The following is a 22,683-nucleotide window of genomic DNA, read 5'->3' on the forward strand; positions in this document are numbered from 1 at the left end:
CTCTGTCTGACTTTACTCACATTCTAGGATCATCGAACCAAACCTCCTATCATCTAGATCTTATCCGACTGTTCTATACCAACCTAACTACTGACCATGACCAAACTACTGTCTCTACCATGATTCATGAAAAAACTATCTCGTTTCATGCTCCTACTTTAGGGTGCATTCTAAACCTTCTATCCAATGGAATTGATTTACCCAATATAGTACCTATCGATCGTATTGTGTTTAAAAAGGTGCTTCACTCCACAAGATCTACCCACTTTCCATGGCACATGAACAATTTGAAACCTCATGCTCAACTTCTATCACAAATCATATCACACAATGTCTTTCCCAAGCCACTTTCCAAGGGATTCGTGCCAAACGAGATCTCTCTCTTAATCTATGCGATTTTTTGTTCTTTTCCCATCAACTGGTCGAGCATCATTTTTAACAATATGATAAATTTTTGTGTCTTTCGTTTACTTTCGTTTGGGTGTTTTATAACTCTCATTCTTAAATACTTCAATGTGTCACTTCATAATGAGGTTGTCTGCTATTCTACACATGTTTTTTATGATACTTACTTCTTCGAAGAAGAGTCACTCCCACAACATCCTAACGACGAAGGCTCTGGTGAAGCAGATCCTGCTCAGACATCTGAAATTGATATATTCTCTGCTCTAGTGGATGTCCAAAACACACAGGATCTCCTGTTGAAGAATCAAGCCTCTCTGCAGCAAGCCTTTCACTCTCTAAAGATTGGCCAAGATGCTCTCATTCGACAACTTCATTCCTCGTCCAATTCCGAATGATTTAAAATATTGGTCTGTAATATTAACTTTCCTACTCTGATCCCTCCTTTTTGTCAATGACAAAGGGGGAGAAAAACCTACCTCTCCTATATAGGAGAAAAATGAATTCCTGAACTTAAGCTTTTTATTAATTATGTTTTTTAATACTATCATCTTATGCATTTCTCATGTATGATATCATATTTAAATCATCATTATACATATGGCTTATTGACAGGGAGAGCATATATTGTCATCATCAAAAAGGGGGAGAATGTTGAGAAACTATATTTTGATCATACATGATCAATATGATATGCTTTCATGATGCATATATATGATACATGAGAAATATATGATATGATTTCATAAGATATGATAAATATGATATGCTTTCATATTTGAAACTGAATATGTTATATTATGACTGGATATGATGTGCTATGTATTTAACGAGTATTTGATGCAAGGTTATTTCACCTAAGAAGAATGAAGATAATCTGATCAAGTGCAACTATTTGATGCAATCATACTACTCTGAAGAAAAACTTGATGGGCCATACATTCATAAAGATTATCCAAGAAGATCGGCTACTTCAAGATGAAGTTTTTTTCTTCTTTAGAGTCATATGTAACAGAACCTTCAGAAGCATGCATATTTCATACTAGACTATATGCTTTGGAATCATACAAGCCACTCATTTACAAAAAGTTAAGCTTTCATAAAAAGATACGTTATGTATATTATAGCATTTCAAAAATACCTTTTTGAAACAAATCATTCTACTTCCTACAAGAATTTATGAAAAAAACATTTTGACAAGATATAATAGCTCATGATTTCAAAAGCATTAATTGTACTTCTTACAAGCATTTATGAAAAAGACAACTTGAAAAGATATAAAAGCTCATGATTTCAAAAGCATTTATGTAAGAAAAAGACAAAATGCATTAATTCACAATACACAATCGTTCATCTTGAATTGATGATTTGAGAAAACAAATATTATTTTATACACAACTACTTATTGTTTAACAAGACAATTAATTTAGGAAATGACCATTTATTTATTTAACACTAAAATCCAAACTAAAAAATGTCGACTTATATTTAAAGTCATCATTCTTTTTGTAAACATTAAATGGCACTTCAAAAGCATTTAGTCAAGAAATGACCATTTATAAAATAAAGTAATTAACAAGCATTTATTGTACTTACATACATTTAAACAAAGAAGTGACGATTGTAAGAAAACAATTAATGTACTACAAATCATTTAATTGAGTAAAGACAAATTACATTATAAATTGCATTTTTAAATACTTCAACGTTCAATGTACTACAAAACATTTATTTTGAGAAAAGACCCATTATAAATTAAATCTCATTTTTAATTACAAGTATAGTGTACCTCAAATTTTTAATTTTAGAAACAACGACTTGAAGAAAGTATCATTATTAAATACACCAAACATTTATTACTTAACAATTCTTTAATTTATGGAATGATGACTTTTTGAAAAAGCAACATATAGTACACATACAATTTCACACCTTTTCTCATAGAAAGTTGTTTTTGAGATGACTTGGCATCTCACATCACAAAAGGACAATTATTTCAAAAGCATTTCAAAAAGCAACGACTATTTTTGAAGACCTATATATATACAAACAAAACAATATTTCAAAATATATACAAGTAAACTTTCAAAGAGAAAAATTCCTACTCGATACACTGAAAAAGAGCTTTGAAAAAGAAAAAAAAAAGAAAAGAAAGAGAAAAAGATAAGAAAAGCTCTCTGACAAAAAAATGAAGTGTGTGAAGAAAAAGAACATTATGTTCTCCTGAGAGATTATTCTGCCTATTTTCAAAAGAGAGAACATTCTGAGAATCTTCATACGTGCATTCATACTCTGCAAATCATTTTGAAGGTTCTTTAGGAAAGTGTTGTAACTTTCTGTTTACCGTTGTATCCCTTCTCTGTTGAGAGAAGTAGACCTCTGTGAAAGAGGGTGTTTTCCTTCTCTGTTGAGAGTAGTAGACCTCTGTGAAAGAGGGTGTTTCTCTTCTCTGCTGAGAGAAGTAGACCTCTGAGGAAGAGGGTGTTATACTATTTATCTTGTAACACGGATTTTATAGTGAAAGGCTAAGTGTTTTACTTGGAGACTAGATATAGGTCAGTAACTCGACCGAACCAGTATAAATCTTGTGTTTATTGTGTTGTGCCTTATTGTCTTTAATTTTTATATTATTGATCTCTATCATATTTCACTATTCACCCCCTCTAGTGACATTTCAATTTTTCGCCATGGAAACCAAAAGGTGCAGGTACGTGGATTCCACCATTCTGCCATAGCCTGAATCAGACTTTTGTTGATGGTTCGCTTGCCCATTGCTGATGCCATCTCCAATCCACAATTGTCCAAGTGGTCTGGGAACATGCACGAGAAGGTGGTGAACCAAGAATAATACCACCGAGGGAAGAAAGAATGAGACTGGATAACCCGATGATCTTGGGATCCATCCCTTATCTGATAGAAGGCATGATCTCTGGGAAAGACAACATTGAGGGAATTGGACGCCATCAGAATGATACTGGGGTAAAAAAAATGAGGAGAATTAGATAGAATGCAAGACTTACGGATAGACTCTTGAAGAATAGATACAAACCTGGAGATTTTTTGAAAGATTGAGGAAATTTAAAAGAATTTTTCAGGGTTTTTTGAAGAAAATTTGATCTAAAAGAGGAAAAAATATAGGTAGAGGAAAAATATATGCATGGGTTTCTGAAAATAAGAAGTTTTGAATAATATACCCAGGGTTTGAAAAAAAGGTTTTGATATACATAGGAGAAATATAAGAAAACATCGCATAATCACAGTTGCACAGACAAGGATGCGCAAACAACACTCCCTAAAAGGCTGACTCTAAATGCAATATTTGAAATGGCTTGTAGGACCTTAATCCTAACTCTATGGTTCAGATCATCTTATTCCAATCAAGGTACGCCGATATACTCAAGCCAAAGCTCAAAATATGTGGCATAGGAATATTTCTCTGGTTCTAAGGTAATGGCTTCCAACCATCCTTGAGCACCTACCGATATACCTTGGACTATGGCTCTTAAGTACGTGGTAGGGGGCGCTGTAAACACCCCAAATTTTATAAATTTTTGTAAATATTCCCCTTTTGCCCCTGGCCCTGTCTTCTGAGAAAATCGAAGCAATTTCAAATTCAAATTTCAGTTCTTCTTCGGATTTTCTGGAATAAACTCCATTTTTATATATCTGACTCGATTTTGGAGTCGGACCCAGTGTTTAAAATCCAAATCTGAGCCTCGTTGTCCAATTTTTAATTTAAAATTACAAAAATAGTTTTTGAATGGCTCGGACAGTCCATTCGGCATCTGTCTGGATCCACTGCTCTATATTTCTTGATTCGAGGTTCAAAACTCGAATATTTCCTTAAGTTTCAGATCCAAACCCATTTTCTGAAGGATTTTCCAAAGAATAGCTTTAAAATTCTCGAAAAACCCTCTTTTGTAAATATTTCTCAAAATTACAAAAAAATAGTTTTAAATCTCTCGTTTTCCCATAGTTTCAGAGTTCTGTTTCAAAAATATAAAAAAATATAGAAAATATAAAATAAAAAGAAAAAAATCCAAAACAGAAAATAAAATACGGAATAAGGAAGCAAAATCCCCTTTTTCGGAAAATATCAAACCCCTTTTTAGGAAAATTTTTTAAAGAAGCCTTGTTTTCAAAATTTTTGAAAATATCTTTACCTTCCCGTAACATTTCCTAATGGCCTCCCGCTATAAAGGGAGACCGCAGGGGGGGTATCCACGATCATCCACAACCATCGAAGACCACTCATTTTTCAATCCATCGCCATCATCTTCAACCCCTTTTCCTCATTCCTCTGTTGGTTACCCTCCTACCCCTGCAACGCAAGACCATCTGGTGAGCCTGACATCCCCCTTCCTTCTGATTTCTTCTTAAATAATTTCTGTGAACTTTTTTTTTCTTTTGTTTTTCCCCATTGGCGCACCTTGGGTAGTATTTGAATTGCCTATAGCAACTTCAACACATCCATGTGCAACAGTGATGGGATAGCATTAGCCCAACATTATTTTAGATTTTGCGTTTTCTTTTTATTTTATTCTGCTAATACGCTTTGTGTTTGTTTTCTTACTTTAGTAGTGTTTCGATTATATATATCATCTCCTCTCATTACTTCCATCTCACATTCTGTTTTCAATCTTCGGTTATAGTTTTTATGTCTCTTTCCATTTAGTTTTAACTCTAATATGCACCATGATTTTGTTTATTGATCGATCAATGATCAATCATCTGCTATTCCTCTATTAAATGAAAACCCATTTCAAACTAAGTAATATCTGAAAGTAATTCGAGATCTGAATCTAAAATCTGGATCAGATCTCCAAATCAGGTTCGGATTTATGAAGTATGTCAGATTCCTACTAAATATTTGACAATTTTGTGTGCCGAATTGATGAAATGATCAACGATTGAAAGTCTTAACTATCAAGTCCAGATTTCAGGATGTTTGCAAGTCTACTTGCCTTAATCGCTGAACATTTGAGAGTTTTAATAAGCAGAGCGTTAATAATATTCGAATGATTTTTGATTTATGGTTGATCATGGAAATCATGTGAAGTCACTGAAGGTTACTACAAATCTCAGCAATTAGTGAAGGTTGCTGATATTGAAATCGATCAACTGGGCCAGTGTTAAAAGTTTTGATGTATAATCACATTCCAGCTTTAATCAGAGAACATGACCATTCCAGTTGCAGGAAGTTCCAGTGATCAATTTTGTTTAATAGTGATCCATTTTGTTCATGATGCTTTTCATTAGCTTCTTTCTGTGTTTTTGTCTTTTCATTTTCAATTGTCATTTATATGCGATCCCTGCTTGTAATATGTATTGCCAGCATTCGCATTCATATTTTTTCCCTACCCGCACCTCGCCACATCCTCCTGCATTAAGTCTTAGCAACTGCACCCAGTATTTTTGCATCATGTTGTTGTCATCCTCGTTATGCTACGGGTTGTCTGTGTAATATTCAGGGAATTTTTATCAGGATAATATTCATCGACTTTCATTTTTTTTTGTATGTCACTAGGTATCTCTTGCTTTTACCCATTCAGTGTTTTGAAATACATGAAGGGATCGTAGTTAAGTAGTATTTTCAAATGTCATTGAGTGCTGGGTAGGTGTCAATCGATACCAGCGATTTGAATCATGGCAATTTCACTGATTGATCTCCCTCTTATATTGCATGTCTGGTTTGCGCTTATCGTCATTACCTACCATTTCCTTTTGTCAACATTAGGTGCTTTGTACCTCTATTTGATATCATTCCAGCCTTCTTGGTTTCACTAGTCTGAGTCAGGGGTCAAGAATATTGTCATAAAGTTCTGTAGGAACGGTGGCCTTAATCTACTTATATGTAAATAGCAGACCAAATATCATACCCAAAGGCAGTATTGGCAGGGGTGATATTGCTCAAGATGCAAGGTGGGGAGCTGGAGGTTTTATGATGTTCAGTGCTCACAACAGGTTTGCCTGGTCTGACAGGAGTAACAGCCAAATGTATGCCATGAATCTGAGAAGTGAGATAGTCTGCCTCTTACTCCAGAGACTAAGTTGTATGCTGACACAGGAAATTTGTTCTACAGGATGAAAGATCGAGTGGCTTTGTTTGATCTACAATAGAGGAACATCCCCGATGATTTTCAGACTCTATTTCTGCCAGGTATGTTAGTTGATCCAGTGACATGGAGAATGTTGTCACCACCATTTTTTTTATAGGCTGCACTTTCATCTCTTTATTCCACCTGTGTATAACACTCTCGGCATGTTATGTTCCTTCTTTGCACATTCCATTTCCTGTCACCTGTATACCTTGTATCCCACACTTGTATAACATTTTCTATTACATTAAGTTAGCTAGTTTACCTATAGCTCAATATGTCTATAGGCCTAGTATTCAGTTCAGTTGGTATATCTCTATATATCTGTGATGTTTTGATCCCAATCAGCGTATTTCAGTATTATGGTAAGCATGTACGAATAATGGCGTTCAACTAATATTTCATTTTCTATGTCTTGTACCTGAATGTTTTAACATTGCTTCCCTTATGTGGGTTTTACACTTCTTTTATATTCCATCTTTATCCTATCATTTCTAGGTAGTTCACTCCATTTGACATGTTGTAGTCCACTCTCCAGTTATTTTATTATCCATATTCATATTTTAACATCATCAGTCCAATGCATTTTTTTTGCATAAGCCTTGCATACAAGACCCACTGTCATTATCAATTTCTGCACTTATTGTGTTCCTATCCATGCTCATCTGATCATGTCGCCATCCGGTCCTATTGGTTCATGTGTTAAAATGGTGAATGGACGCTGCTAGGAGACTGCCTGTTAACACCATCAAAATTCACATACTAATGTCATTGCAAATCTGCTTATGGCCGCTAGAGGTAGCCCACCAACCTATCAGACTCTCGTGGACTGATTCCAGTGACTGTCAATCAGTCATCCAGTGGCACGTGATGCTTCTGCCACAGGATTATTGGCTTCAGCAAAAACCTATCCTTTGTGCCTACATATTAGTGTTTGCCTTAGATTCTTTATAATGCATCCCTGTATTGTGCTACATTGCCCATCATCCAGCCACACCATCCTCTGTCATAGCATCAAGGCCTTCCCCAGATCTGGAATGGTTGATTTACAGAAGTATTTTTGTCAGCAGAGAGCGTCGTCAGATGTTTTGCTCGACACCATTTTGCACAATATCCTCCACCTCACTTACAACATACTTCACCAGATACCCCTGTATACTATGCTTCGCCCATCCATCTTCATGTTTCCCGCAAATATGGATAGCATACACCTGCGACATTCCTACTGTCGTTGCCCTAGGTCTGCTAGGAAGAGCATGAATTTGAAACAAGGACACATTTATAAAATTGTTATATTATGTGAAAATGGTAGCATCGTAGGGTACCAGTTTCAGAATTCTCTTGTCATACCCACCTATGTGTTGATGCACAGGGGTGCATCTGAGTTACTCCATCCAAACTGGAAGGAAGAAGCAAAACCCAAGATTTTATCTAAAAGCTACTATCCTTCGCTTTAACTGATATCTGTAGCAAGTTGTTTGTTATTCATTTTACTAACTCTCTGTGAATACGGAGCAGGTGTTAACATGTGGCGATTGAGCAAATGTCTCAAGATCCTGTGAACTCATCTGGTGTTATTTCGTTTGACCCATTTTAATTATTTTGAGTTCAACATTTATATGGCATGGATGAATTGATGGCTCAGCTCACTCCAGATGTTTGGACTTCACCCCGTCTTACAGGGAAAAGTTGCATTGAAATTCTCTGAACAGCGTAAAACTTTGCACTTTACATAACCGTGTTTATGTCTGGGATTCCTTAAAACCTTAAAGACGATCTTCTAAAATATCGGATCATGTATATGACCACAGATCTCATCACATGACGGTGGATTCATTTTTTTTTTCACAGTGGTTCACAAGGAACCACTGTGGCTTTTTCATTGTTATAGTAGTTCACCAACAACTACCATAACTGTCATTCTTTTTCACAGTGGTTCACAAGGAACCACTGTGGCCTTTCATTGTTACAGTAGTTCATCAGGAACTACTATAACTATTCTTTCTTTTCACAGTGGTTTGCAAGGAACCACTGTGGATTTTTCATTGTTATAGTAGTTCACCAAGAACTACCATAATTGTCATTCTTTTTCACAGTGGTTCACAAGGAACCACTGTGGCCTTTCATTGTTACAGTAGTTCATCAGGAACTACTATAACTATTCTTTCTTTTCACAGTGGTTCGCAAGGAACCACTGTGGTTTTTTCATTGTTATAGTAGTTCACCAAGAACTACCATAACTGTCATCCTTTTTCACAGTGGTTCACAAGAAACCACTATGGTCTTTCATTTCCATAGTAGCTCATCATGAGCTGCTATGGCTATTGCACTTCATGATGGTTCCCCTTGGACCATCTTGGCCCTTGCCTTCGTCCATTGCATATGCCTTCTCACATATGGATCCTCATTTGCCCATGGTATTTCCCATATATATATATATATATATATATATATATATTCTCACCAATGTAGGGTATGCCATATGCCTTTCTCGTTTAGCGAGTATAGCATCTTGCGTTAGAATTAGCATAACCATCTGCATCTACATTTGCATTTCCAACCTAATTTCTTCAATTTCCTTTTATCTTTGCATTGTGTTAACTCTGTTTTGCAGGAATGTGTGAAAAGCTTGAATTCCTTTCTTAGATTAGAAATTTTTGATATTTTTCAATTCCAATGTTGTAATAATCTAGATATTAATGAAAACTTTACATTTCCAGTCTTAGATAGAATGAATGAGCATGTAAACATCATGAATTGCTTGTTTCATGTCATTTTGTCTCTATTTTTCGAAAATCCATAAATGGGAACACGAATGGCATGTGCACCATTCTAATAAAAGGTGATTAAATCCTAAGTTGATGATTTGCATTTATGGCCTTAGTCAAAATGTGAACAAAACTTAGGGTTTTCATCTTTTATGGAATAACATTTGGATCCACACTGGATCTCTCCTCAAAAATCATCATATTTTCAAATATTTTCTTCCTTTATCAGAGTTTAATCTAAATTTAACTCAAAATATATATCAATGACAATAGTCAGGATATAAATTAAGAGTTAATTTCATTTTAAACTCTATAAAGGCACCAAAATATGTTTTATTCTTTACTTTGAATTTAAATATGATTATTATATAATACATTTTATGGCCTTAGTCAGAAATGTATTATATTTTCAATCTTATTTCAAATTCATCTAAGGAATGAAATATGCTTTTCAATATCCAAAATTCAAAATTCTTTAAATTCATTCATCATTTAGGATAGAATTACATCATATTTTCAAATCATTTCAATTTTTCTTGAAAAACCCAAGTGATTTTGAGACAATCCTTCAAATACCTTCCTCATTTCTCAGATCAAATTCTATCTCATTTCAAAATTCAAAATTCAATTTCAAAGTCCAATTTGACTTTGAAATTTCAAATTTATTTCTATATTTCAAAATTCAATTTCAAATTCAAAAATTCAAATTCAAAGTTCAATTTAATTTTGAAAATTCAAATACATTTTTGCATTCAAAAGTCAATTTCCAATTCAAATCAAATTTCAAAGTTCAATAGAACTTTGAAATTCCAAATTCATTTTCAAGATTCAAATTCAAATATCCCATATCGTATTTCAAAATCCAAATTTGAACTTTGAAAATCCAAATTCATCTCCTTATTCAAGTTTTAATCAAATTTATTCTTTACTTCAAATCATGAATTCCTCTAAGTTTCAAATCTTCAAAATTCAATTTCATTTTGAAATCAAGAAATCAAAATCTTTGAGGATTGGTTATGAAATCGATCTCTTTGAAATTCGAAACTGAGTTCAAAATCAAAATTCAATCTGGATTCTCAAATCCAAATCCATCTTCAAATTTTATCTAGATTTCTTGAAACCAATTCCCATTTTTCAGGTTTCATCTTAAATTCTGAGTTTTCAGATCCAATTCCATCTCGGATTCTGGATTTCGAATCCAATTCCCTCTCATAATCCAGATTTCAAAATCCAATTCTATCCAAGACTTTAGATTTCAAATCCAAAGTACCATCCAGGATTCAGACTCTCAAAACCAATTTTCCAACTTGATTTCCAAACCTCAATTCCATTTCCAAAACTCACATTTATTTTGAATCTGAAATCCAATTTCATCTTAAAGTTTTATCTCAATTTCGGATCCTAGATTCCAACTCAAAATTCGAAGTCCATCTTGACTTTGAAAATTCATTTCTTATTTCAAAATATCAATTCAAAATCCAATTCTTCTTTTCTCTTCAAATCAAAATCCATTTTCCGAACTCTGATTATTCCAAGACTTGGAATTTCAAGTCTCTTCTTCCAGATCTATTTCAAGTTCTAAGTTAGATTCAGAATCTAACTTTTTCAAACCAATTTCAAGCCTTAGAATCATTTCTTCACTTCATTATTGAATTTATTTCAAAATCACTTGGAAAATCCCAAATTTCCAAACTATTTTCTCAAAAGCAAACATTTCTGCATTTGCATTACACAAGCATGATTCCTTATGCATTTAGGACTTAGAAAAAATTCTTAGACAATATTAAGGCAAAGCAAAAGGCATTTATTCGATCTTTTGTTCGATTACCCTTGGTAAAGGCGCCGAGAACAGTTGAACCTTGTACCGACAAGCGAATCTCGTCTCTCCTTTTTTTCTGCAAATTTTCAAAAATGGAGGCGAGTAATTTTTAAAAACATTTCTTTGGTCAAGTGAGACATTGCAAAAGAGTTTCTCTCTTCTTCTTTCTTTTCTTTTCTTTCTTCTTTTCTATCTTTTATGCCCCTTCAAAAATGGAATAGAGGCTAGAAAGGCAAAGAGAAGGAAGAAAGGAACGAGAGGAAAAATTTTGCATGATCACAGAAGTGGCAAAGAAAACACTCCAAATTTTAAAAAATGCCCCAGACAGCAGATCTGAACTGGGCGTGGGAGAATTTGTCTTTGAAAGACATGGTTTTTCAGGCTTAACACCTTATCCTGAATGGTTTTGGGGGGACAAAATCCTTGAAGATGATGTGACCAAATAACAGAAATGAGGAGATCGTGATAGAACTTTGGATGAAGAGCCTGAAATGGTGAGAAATAAGAATTTTGGTCAAGTCTCATGGATGAGACGAGATCAGCTTTTTGGAATGACTCAGGTTTAGCCCTTATCCTGGATGGGACGAAGATATATCAAGACAAATTTCAAGTTCTACCTTTACCTGAATGGAAAAGGAGTATACAGAGACCTTGATGGGACATCTTTTAGAAGAATGTCTCTTGGGATGAAGCTCAAGTATGATCCTTTCTGGATGGATATACAAAGCATAGATTCCTTTGTGGGGAAAACCATGATGGGACTGGGAGGACTACCTCATTGGAACGAGGCTCAGGTTTAACCCAAACCTGAACGGAACGATACCTCAAGGAGCGAGGTTCAGGCTTAACCCTTAACCTGAAAGGGGACGACCATACGAAATCCTCGAATGAAGAAACCATGATGGGACTTTCGGAGTTTGAACGAACAAATCCGAAAGGGGTTTGCGAAAGGAGAAAATGGGGTTCCCTAAAGCTCGGAAAAAGGGGTTGATTTTGGGGTGTCTCATTGCTGAGACTGAGATAGCTTTTGAAAATGGATGACCTTTCACAAAGAATTCAGGTTTTAACCCTTATCCTGAGCAGGTAGGACTGTACGAAATTCTCGAATGAAGAAACCGTGATGGGACATAGAAGAGATACCTCACCTGAATAAGGAAACTCTTTTGAGGAAATGTAAACAACGCTAGGTTGCATCAAAATAGATATTGAATATTCATTTCATTCTTGGATAACCAGAAAATTTTGCCAATAAGACGAAATTATAATTGATTAAAATGCTTGAAAGTGTGCACGTATGTGCGAAAGATATTCCCTCTCTTACCCAGAGTATTTCCTCCAACGAGGTTAATGTAAACACCCCAAATTTTCACTCACCTTCTTGACATCGCCCTCAATCGGCACATTTCAGTTCTCCGGAATCAATGAAGGGCAAAATGGTCATTTTCCAAGATTGAACCTTGCAGAAAGTCCTAAATTTCATTCTTGAGCCTCAAAATTTCTATATTTAGGTTCAGAGACATCTTCAAATTGCAAAATTTCAAAATCCTCTTTCTGAACAAAAAGTTAGAATTTCCAAGTCCAAGCTCAGAGTGACATTTCATAAAACATGTATTTGCATAACATTGCATCATTTCACTGCATAGCATGCCAGTTTGAGATCCAGAACTCCTGATTTTCCAAATTGTCAATCCAGATTTTATTTTTAAACTTTTCAAAATTGATTTTTAAAACCCTAGGATTTCAAAATTGCCAATCTTTCCCATTTTACCCCCAGGACTTTGAATTACAAAAATTTTCTCAAGAAAACAATCTGGATATTTGGATATTGATTTTAAAGATTTTATCTCAAAACTTTTTGCAAAAGATTTTAAATCTCTTTACAAATTTTGTTTTTACATTTATCCATATTTTTGCCCTGAAAACCCAATTTTTCCAAATTCTTGAAAAACAAATAATGTTTTATCTTGTATCTTCAAATAAATGGAGCGGGACCCGCCTTTGAACTAGCATCATACTCAGACTCTCAGGTAAGTTGTTTATTCTCAAGCGGGACCCACCCGAAGTTCATACCAATTTGCAATTTTTTCTTAATTTCTCAATATTTATTTATTTGTTTTTAGTTAGCAGGCCCACACAAATGTGGCACCCCACTTGAAAATAAAAGATTTGCAAAACAAAATAAAACTTTATTTTCCAAAAGGATTTTAAAAGTAGGTTGAGGTGGAATTTCCATAAAAGTTTCATTTATTTCAATACTCATTTTTTATTTTATTCCTTTTTATATAATTTTTTTTTTAAGAAGGAAGCAGCATTAAACGTGCCCACCATAGCCGAACTTCCAAAAAAAAAAATTCATTCTACCTAAAACTTAGGTAAATGAAACAAAATTTTTAAAAAAATGAGATGCGCCCCTTTTGATTTTCAAATATCGGTTTCAAAAACCATAACGGTGTTCTTAAAGAAAATACGTTTTTTTTTTTTTGTAGAAAGGGGCTGAAGGTCTTTAAAAAGACCCAGCCATTGATCGATTAGAGGAGGAATTGAAATCTCGTTTTGGGGGTTTTTGCAGGAGGAAGCTCTGCAGAGTGAGGGAGCACCCGATCTTCTTCAGCCCAGCCACAGGAGTCTTCCACCTCCAGCAGCTGCCGCACATCCCCACTTCAACCCCAACCACAGGAGAGCCACCACCGGGCGCCATCTTCACCTCCATTTCAGCCACAGCCGCAGGAGAAGCCACCACCAGCAGAAGATCAAGCCAGCCGCAGGGCACCTCCAGCAGCTTGCTGAAGATTGTCTTCACCCCAACAGCATAGGTCCAGCCAGGGTGTGGACTTTTCCTTCAGTCCAGCCATCGTCTTCACCATTCTTCTTCAGCCCAACCGCAGGGCATCCCAGCAGCCTCCTACCCATTCCCTTTAGCACAACAACAGAGGATAGGTCCTCACTTGCTGGCGGCAAATCCATTTGGTGCAGAGGAGACAGTGAGCTTCTTACTCATTTCCTTCAGCCCACTTTCCTCCAGCCCCACGTTGTCATTCATTTTAGCCCAGCCACAAGTCCAACCCAACGTTACAGCCCAGCCCATGTGACCATCTTTCTTCAGCCCGGCCATTGATCGTATTCAAAAGGGGGAAAGTCGATTGAGGTTTTCCTTTGGTTCTGATTGCTCAGACTGTTTCTGATGGTGGTTGCCATGTTCCTGAGGTGATCCCTACAGCCCTCCTGCCGCTAGAGGTACTGCATAAAACTCAAATTCTGTCTCTGTTTTCATTATGTATCATGCTTTTTTATTCTTATGTATGTTTTGCAATTCTTTTTTTGTCATTCTTTTACGTTGGAACTTAGAAAATCTGTAGTTTAGGAATTTCTGCTGGTAGATGTTCTTGGAAGTTTGGTGTATTGAGGTGTATAAATTTCTTGTCATATTCTGATTATGAAATTAGCCTTATCATAATTGAATTTGTATATGTGAAAAGGATCGGTCGATCAGGAATATTGGAAGTTCTCTGCAAATTTTTTTTTTTTTTGTTTTTTTTTAAACTTGTGGGTTGGAAGTTTAACAATGTTTTCTCACTCAATGAAGTCAGACCAGGGTAATATAGCCTGAATGACTATGGTTATCTGAATGGAAGGAGTTCCTGCAAAATCTTAGAATATGATATAAATTTCATTTGCCAAGTACCTTGAAATGTTCTATATTCATTCAAAGTGTGGAATTTATTAGAACAACACATGCTAAAAAAAATAAAGGGACAGAAATTATGGTCGTTGATTGAAGTTCCTATTTCCTAGTATTTCTCTTTAAGAACAGAAACTCAGCATCATCTACCCTCTGGCACGTTCTCATCTTACAGGTTAGCATCAGTTAAATGTTCATCATTGGTTGCTTTTAGTTTTTCATTCTATCAATCAACAAAATCTGTTGTAGGGAAAATTGCTTTATCATTCAATCTACAGGTAATTGTTCATTATTTGGGTACATTAGCACTTACAATTGGGCTTTTGATAAGACTGGTTAGCAATGCCATTGAGCTCATTTTTGTCCCACATCCATCCATTTCCTGTGTTGCACAGCATTACCGTCGTTCTACCTCTTGTGCGTTTTCACCCACAGCAGCACATTCCCTGCACATTGTATATGTTGTGTACTTATCCATTTTCTGCTGCAGGTACCCAGTCTTGATAATTGACCCTGTTCATGTATGGATATTTTAATATCCATTCAGGCTTTATGGACCATCTTTGGCATGTTTTGTTATTGATATATAGTGAAGCTCCAGATCCATTTTTATTGAAAATTATCTTGTAATTTGGGAAATACGGCTGTGTAAAATCCCTTACAGAAACTGTATATACCTGTATGTTTTTTATTTTACCCATTATATGGAATTTGCCTTTATATGTATATTTTCTTATTATAGGTATATATATATCGATATATATGTATATCTACCTACATGTATGCATATATATGTATATATATATAGATAAATGTTATGAACATACATATATAAATATATGCATATACTTATATATATATCCATATATCCTTTCATTGTACATTTACTTCCATATATGAGCATCCATGTATCTAATTTCTCATGTAAATACACTTCCATTGATACATATCATTTAGCATCGATTTTAGTAATTTTTGATATACATCTCTTTGTTGTATATATAATATATATATATATATATATATATATCCATTTTTTTGGTTATCTTGTACTAACCCTCATTTTGCAGGAAAATCTAGAAGATGCTGATTCCTTGGCTCCATTTCAATTTTCTTTTACTTTATGTTATGCAATGTAACAATCCAATGTAAACCTTGGAATAAGATTTACTTTTACTGCTTATATTAGGCCGCATCTCATATAGTTTGATTTCAGTAATATCCTGATTCTATGATGCATATATCTCAATTTTCAAAACCCACCGTGGATGAACACGAATGGCACGTGCACCAACTCTTAGAGAGTTGATGAACTCGGTGGAGTCTATATTTACGGCCCTAGTCGGAATATGGACGAGACCCAGATCCATCATCTCTCTACCAGTCACATTGAGCCTACACTCTTAGGCTATCTTGAAAATGCACCTCATATTTCCAATGTTTTCAAAATATTGTGAATTAACTCAGATAAACCCTGAATATATTCGTGGCCACAGTCAGAATATGTGAAGGATTTACTTTGGCTTAATCCACATTTTTTCAACAAATTTTTCAGAAAGTTTTTCAAAGTGCATTCATTCATTCAAATCATCTGCATCATTCATTTTTCTCATGATTTTCTCAAAAGATTTTCATTTCATAGAGTCGATTTCTCAAGAAACTATGATGATATTCGGAGTTGGATTTTCCAAATCAAAGTTTTCCTGTGATTTCCCTTGAAAATATTATTTTCTTAAGATGCTTTCAAAAGGAATTTCTCATCTTTTTCAAGAATCAAAAATCGATTTTTAGATATTTCAAGGACAATATTTTCAGGATTTCAATTTCCTAAGTTTTGAATTTCCTTCTGCAATGAGTTTTCTTATAGATTTTCCCTCATTTTTCTAAGAAAATTCTCAAAGTCTGAGTTTTCCTGACAAGTGCTTTCCTTTTCAAATGTTCATCTTTTCTCAAGAATTCCTTCAATTTTTCTGAGATTCTTATCTCTTCGTGGTTTCCCAAGTCTTTATAAATTTTATCAAGATTTTCATGAGATTCTCATTTCTTCATAAACTTTCTCGAGATTTTCCCGAGATTTTCATTTTTCATGGTTTTCCAAGTCCTCATAAACTTTCTCAAGATTTTCTCGAGATTCTCACTTCTTCAAGATTTTCCAAATCTTTATGAACTTTATCGAGATTTCAAACCTTCTTTGTCTGAGTTTCCTAAGAGATTGATTTCCATCTTTTTCCTGAGAAATGCTTTTCAATTCCAAATGTTTTCTAAGCATACATCATATTTTCCAATTTACATTTTCCAAAAATCTCATAGCACATGCCTGAATTCTCTGTGCATTTAGGATAGAACACAATTTCGGTAATTTCACTAAGTCAAGCACAATTTTGGTCCTTGGTTTGATTACCCCTGTTAAAGGCGGCAGGAACGGTCGAACCTCGTACCGACAGGTCCAGCCCCATCCCATGGATTTTCTCGCAATTTTCAAAACGGAGACGAGTATTTCAAAACCAATTTCCAAAATCCGGTCAAGTTTGAATCGCGAAAGCGTTTCCCTCTCTCTTCCGCAAGGAAAGGAAGACGGGAAAAATTTTGCGACGATAACAGGTTTGGCGACCGTGATGGGACCTGTCCTTGTCTGATTAAAATTATGCTTGACTTAGTTCAATTATCGAAATTATGATCACAACATGTTAGCTCTTTACTTTTGATATCATGTGAACCTAGGAGCCTAGATTCTAACCTAGCTGACATTGACTGCATGTAGCTTAGGCATGGTTTAGTAGGACCAGATTGAGGAGATATTTTCATACTCACATAGACTTAGGTCTAAACACGACTCTCCTCAATTTAGGATCTGAATGCAAACAATGTATGCTTCTTCAAAGTTTTCAAAATCTATCTCTCTAGGATTTAGAGCCCTCTATTTCTTGCATGTGATCATTTTTCAAAATTTCCATTACCTATCATTACCCGGTCTTCACGTTGCTGGGATCTCTTCCAGAACCCTAGTTCGGGACAGAGCCTCACAACTGGGCCAACTATTTGGGTTAACACCCCCCTACCACGTACCGCGGGCCATAGTCCGAAGTATATCGGTAGGCGCTCAAGGATGTTGGGAAACCTTACCTTAGAACCGGAGTTGAAATTATATGCCACGTACCTCGGATTTCGGTTCGGGTATATCGGCATAACTGGATTAGACAAAGATGATCTGAACCTAGAGTTAGGATTAAGGTCCTACAACTGTTTTCAAAATGATGCATCTAGAGTCAGCCTTTTAGGGAGTGTTGTATGTGCATAAATGTTTGTGCAGGATGTGATTGTTTGTATGCTACCTTTATTTCTCACATTTTTCCCAAAAATATTTTCAAATACCCATATTTCTCATCTTTTCCTTTTATTTTCTCAAACCCTGGATGATTTTCCCAAATATCCAATTTCCTTCAAAACTCCAGGTGATTTTTCATTCTTTCGTTCTACTGGATCTCAAATTTCCAGCTGCATTTTATCCTGCCTGCATTTTTCCAAAATCATATGTGTTCTCTCATTGGATTTTCAATTCTTTTGTCTATTTGCAAAATTCTTCATCTTATTTTCCTTGTGCATACCTTGACTATTGCGGTGGAAATTGTTTACCCACTTGCCTTCTTATTCTAAATCCATTTGCGGATTGTTTTCCCAAGAGATATCTCTTTTCTTCAAAAATGGTATTTTTCTCGTGGTTGACGACCTCGCCTAAGTAACATGGCACATTTTCCGTTGTTATTTCTCATACAAAGAATGACAACACAATTGTCATGATTTCAGCGGCGACTCCATCTCTAGTAATGGGATATTCTTCCAATTGTCTACCATATCGACAATAATCATTTTTTTTTCCAATCCAAAATTTCCTCAGAGTCTAATCAAGACTTCATCCTGCAGAGAGCATCCACAACATTTGATGGTTCGAACAAGATTAGGAAAAAGAACAACGGCATCTCAGTACTCCTCAGCCTCAGAAGGAGAAATGGATCATCCCGTGAATCAAGATCAACAACAAGAGGAGGATAGCATACACCCACAGATGTATGCCATGTTCCAGAAAATGATGACCAAAATGATGAGTGAACAGGTTGGGACCAGTGTAGAGAAGAATCCATTCAGAGAGAAGTTCCACAGGCACAAGGATAAGAAGACTTCCAAGAAGCAAGTTCAGCCAGAGGAAACTTCAGATGAATCAGACTCAACTGAAAACACTGATGAAGAGTATGAGGTGCCTCCGGCATTTCAGAAACAGGGCTGAGAACAAAGGAGGAGTCGCAAATCAAAGAATCAAGTTGCAGAAGAGCCCCTGCAGTCACAGTTCAAAGAAATGGCCAAAGTTGTTAAAGACTTGCAAGCTCACAACAAGGGCAAGAAAGTCTTCACTAGCGAGGATTTTTATGATGGATTAGAAGGAAACGAAGATCTGGAAAATCTGCCCCGCAAGTTCATCAAGTTCGATGGTTCTGGTGATCCCAAAGCACATCTCGCCATGTTCTTCGTTGAATGTTCCAAATTCAAGAGAGACAATAGGGCCCTATTTCTCTGTTTTCCTCGTAGCTTAGAAGGCACTGCCGCCAAGTGGTACTCCGAGCATATCAATCCAATCGAGCTGCGAGAATTCGATAAGGTGGTCGACCTATTCATTGAGCGATTTCTGTTCAATACTGAAGCGCTCCCAACATTGAGCCATCTCTGCAATCTAAGGCAGAATGAAAATGAAAAGGCAAGGGACTTCATTCGCAGATGGAGAGAGACCTGCAACAAAATGAGGGATCCTATATCAGAGAGGCATGCTTTATCGCTGATCCTGAACAACTTCTCACAACCTTTGAGAAGTCTTATCTCCACCTCGCCTTCCAAGTCTTTCATAGAGCTTACTGAACGAGCAGAGTGGCTCGAGATGGGGTTGGAGAACGGTGTCTACGATGGTATCACCCTCGTCAAGAACAATATAGATAAAAAAAAAGGCAAATTTCACCTCCTCCACCAACATCAGCCGCAATGATAACAAAGGTAGTAAGGGCAACCATGCGAATCGAGAGGAAAGACAAAATAGCAAGCTATCTCAACCCAACTTTCCACAAAAGGAAAAGATAAAGCGTGAAAGTTGGAGTAATGATCGTGTGTTCACTCCTCTCAAACAAACACTCGAAGAAGCCCTTGAATTCATGCTGACTAAGGGATTAGTGAAGCTCCCAAAGGCCACAACTCCTCCAACCATCATGGGAAGGTTCAAGAATCAGTTTTGCAAGTTCCATCGGGCAGTGGGGCATGACATCGATTATTGTTTTGTCTTCAAAAATATTGTTCAGGATTGCATTGACAAGAGCCTCCTTGCTGAAGAGGAAGAAGAAGACGAGCTTGCCATCCCGACCAAGCCTTTCCTAGATCATTCAGAAAATTGATGATGCCAAAGTTTCCTGCTTTCTTCCTTTCGTTTTGCCAGTCACCTCATAGGTGCAAGTCCGCCCAGTTTTTGCAACCTTTTTGTCGAGTGCTTATGCAGTCTTTTGTTATCAGTTCTGCTTATCAATAAAATGTCAATTTTCTTCATTAAATACTTCTTTCTTTTGCTTCATTAGGACACCTGTTTTTGTTTTTAAGAATCTTCTTTGCCCATTCTTTTCAAGACGAGGGGCAATTTATGAGAGAAATGAAATTACCTATGAGGGTTTTTCAAAAATTTTCTACAAACATCTTCATTATGATCACCCAAAAGTTTAATGTTTCGTTCCAATCTTTTTCAAAAATCAACCATTGCGGTGATCTTCTTTTCTTAAATTGGTTTCAAACCATTATCTTTAAAATCAACTTTTGTGTTGATTTTCTTTTCCAAAATTATTGTTAAACCAATTCATTTTCAAAATCAACCCTCATGATGATCTCTCTTCAAAATTAACCCTCGTATTGATTCCCCTTTCAAATATCAGCTCTCACGCAGATCATTCTTCAAAATCAACCTTGCAGTTGATTTCCTTCCCAAAATGATTTCTCACTTTCAAAATAACATTCTCCTTTTATTTTAAAAATCCCATGTGCAAACACTTTCTCACTTCTCATTTTTGCTTTTATTATTTCAAAGGGATAACATAATTTTGTTTCCTTTCCTCGATTTTTAAGCATCAATAAAATTATTAAATTTGCCAATAGTTTGGTACCATTTTATGTGCGTCTCTTTCCTTTTCACAATATGTCTCTTGTGAGGAACGATCTTGAGAACATTTCTCAATCAAGAAGCCTGTCACCTTATTCCTCGATTATCCTTCTTTGTATTCAAAATTTTCCTCCCTAGTTACACTGGGGCATGTTTTTTTAAAAAAATCTATCTTTACCTCAAAACATCCTGTATGCAGGCAGGATAAACCAATCTCTCATTTTGCATGTATATGCACCCACTTGCATTAGTTTTGCATTCATTTACATTTCATGTGCATTTGCATTAAATCTGCATCCATTTTTTTTTATCCCTTTCAGGTTAAGGGATAAACCTGAATCATTTTCCATGATTTTCCAATTTCTATTCATATCCCCGTTCAGGATAAGGGGTTTAATCCTGAAAATCAGACCACATACATCTAAATATGATGGTCTTTTCATCCAGTCCTCGAACTGGCCATTCTCAAAACTTTCAATCCCAGCTCTCGCACTGTCGATTTTCAAAATTCAATCTTCTGATTAAAGATTTTCCTTTGAGATTCGAGCCCTGACTCGAACTTTCCTGCTTTCCTTTGAAGATTTGAGTTTTAACTCAAGTTTTCTTTCCTTCAAAATCTGAACTTCTCAGTTTTCCTTTGAGATTCGAGCCCCGACTCGAACTTTCCCACTTTCCTCTGAATATTTGAGCTTCGACTCAAAAATCTGAATTGGCCTAGTTTTTCCTTTGAAGATTTGGGTTTCAACCCGAACTTCATCTCATTAGAAACCAAACTAGCTTACCTTCGAAGGCTCGAGTTTGCGACTCAAATATTCCAACTTTCCTTGTAAAAAAACTGAATCCTGATTCGGATGGTCTTTCAAAATCCAGCATTATGCCAAGACTTACCTTCAAAATTCCAACTTCGTATTGGATTTACCTTCGAAATTGAGTACCATCGTCATGGATGTGTCAACTCGGATGTCAAGCGATTTCTTTTACTAAGGATTTCAAGAACACTTTGTCAATTTGTCAATCAGTTACCTGTTGATTTCAGAATTTTATTTCACAAAATTTTACCTTAGTTTATCTTCAGTACTACTTCTAAAAAGGCAAAGCTTTTTTGAAGAAGGATTCAAAATCCATATTCTTTCTATTGGCCAACCAAAAGGATGAAGGATAAATCCTCGATATGGCCAGAAAAGAAGATTCAATGTTTTGCAAAGCCATAGATGATTGATATTGATCGCAGTCAATGGCACATTTTTAAAGACCATTCTTGTGAAAATGAGGCAGTGGAAATATCCTGAGTGCTAGAAAAAGAGAGAATTCATCCAAGCCCTGTCTCCCTAAAATCACCTAAGCTGCAATTAAATATCCGCAAAAGGGATCTCTCACTGGTCGTCAAGATGAAGGCGAATTAAGCGAGTAGACCCTCGGGGCCAAAGAAGATTTGAAACATCTCCAAGATGACAGAGTTTATGACGGATCCTTCCAGGGAAAGTCCAAAGCACTGTCGAGATGAAGGCAGATGCGATGAACCTCCCGACAATCCCTAAAAGATATTTAATTTCAGCTATCATCCCAACATCTCTAACCCATGAGCCAATATCGTCAAAGAAGGATCGAAACATCTCCAAGTTGAAGGAGTTTGTGACGTACCCTTCCCAAAAGAGAGCAAGAGAGGAAAAAGAAAGAGAGAAAAAGTCAGAACATCTCCAAAATGAAGGAGAATGCAACAAAAATCCAAGAGAGCCAAA

This window comes from Nuphar pumila, chromosome 4 (genome assembly GCF_984573655.1).
Source record: "Nuphar pumila chromosome 4, dmNupPumi1.hap1.1, whole genome shotgun sequence".
Classification (NCBI taxonomy): Eukaryota; Viridiplantae; Streptophyta; class Magnoliopsida; order Nymphaeales; family Nymphaeaceae; genus Nuphar; species Nuphar pumila.